The sequence below is a fragment of the Rhagoletis zephyria genome, unplaced genomic scaffold, assembly GCF_001687245.7.
Source record: "Rhagoletis zephyria isolate East Lansing unplaced genomic scaffold, Rhagoletis_zephyria_1.1 Rzeph_scaffold_63511, whole genome shotgun sequence".
In the NCBI taxonomy this organism is placed as follows: domain Eukaryota; kingdom Metazoa; phylum Arthropoda; class Insecta; order Diptera; family Tephritidae; genus Rhagoletis; species Rhagoletis zephyria.
In genome coordinates, this window is record NW_016220562.1 from 1 (window position 1) to 1,512 (window position 1,512).

Consider the following 1,512-nt stretch of genomic DNA (forward strand, 5'->3'; position numbering starts at 1 on the left):
AAAAAAAAAAACCTTCAGCATTGATGATGGCGATGTAAATAAATACGCATATATAATGAATACCCAAAAGTTCTACAACCTATTGAAAATTTTTTGAATTCAATAAAAAAGGCCTCTAATCATAGTTTATACTTTGCAAAAATTACAAAAAGAAAAAAATTAAGAAATAATATTGAGTAAATATCTCAGTAGCTATATATATACGTAATATATTCAAATTTATGCGCTTTAAATAAAAGCAGCATTTGAACGAGCAAATAAGTACATTCACATCGTACTCTCTACGTTTGCCTGTGTTCATGAATTTTTCCACACGTGACGCGCGCACCTACAAGGTGAATATAGACAGCGACATGGCGAACCACAAAAATCTAAATGTTTATATACACATGGATAGATGAGTACAACACACCAAGTATATCTGATGCCTAGCAGCATCAACAATTCAATAACAATTTTCAAATTCACTGTCACTAGCGGCTTATTGACAAACGCTCACAACGCTTCAAGGTCAACTAGTCTGACAATTTATTACATTTTCGATAAGTATTCAATGTCAGGGGCTGAGACTACGCGTGTCATGCCTCGCTTTATCCATACACTAATTCATTCCCGCCTACATAAATGTTTTTTTGTTTTTTTTTTTTTGTTTTCACGCAGTCCATTGACATATTACAACATTCATATAACGTTTTAATACTCACCACCCAACAGCAACAATGGCAACAAGATTAACAAAAGCAATAGAAAACGTTTTTTTCCTCTGCCATCGGCGTTCGATGATTGTAGTAGCCAAGTATCCAAACACAATACAGATGAAATTATTAGATATATATAACGAAATAACCGAGATATGGATGATGATATGGCGTGTGTAATAGAGCCGAAAAAACCTATAGTGAGATAAGAAATTGCAAAAATTTCAAACAACCTCGTACATAAAATATGCATATCTTACACCCTCTTCAAAAGAGGCACAACTCCAAAACAATTTAGGTCGATTTTTTTGCATAAATGGCTAAATTCTCTAACTAAAAAACTACTGTTTTGTATTAATTGCGTTGAAACTGTGCGATCCACAAGCAGTTATTTATGTATATTTTCGGATCTGATTTTTGAGTTATGCCTCTTTGAAGAGGGTATGCAATATGTTGTATATTTTTATTTAGTAGGTGTCTTCTTTTAATGGCAAAAGCATTCAACTTGCGCTCTATTGGCACTCACCTCGCTCCACCTGTCCATACTTAGTTCTATACAAAGAGGAATTGTCATAGCCTAAAGCACCGCTTCTTCCGTCGCTACCAGCACCAGTTAAAGATGTCCACGCGCTGGTGATTGTGGTTACGATAGTCGTAATTATCCGCACGTACCATGATTCTTGCTGCTCCTGCAAATACCTCTGATATTGCCGTTTGCGGTAGCTATCCAGTTGATCAACTTCATCGCCCGATTCATATGTTAGCTTCTCAGCGGCTCTACGGTTTTGCGTATACCGCGACGATTCATATCGCC

The 1,512-nt window shown here is 36.0% G+C and overlaps 1 long non-coding RNA gene across 1 annotated transcript; it reads right to left on the minus strand.

Annotated features, from left to right (window-relative positions):
- Positions 1-635: 635 nt before the first annotated feature.
- On the minus strand, positions 636-1,506 carry LOC108356697 (uncharacterized). Its single transcript, XR_001846616.1, has 2 exons — positions 1,225-1,506; positions 636-893 (listed from the first exon to the last, which is right to left on the minus strand). It is a non-coding gene; the product is annotated as an uncharacterized LOC108356697 (long non-coding RNA).
- Positions 1,507-1,512: the final 6 nt, after the last annotated feature.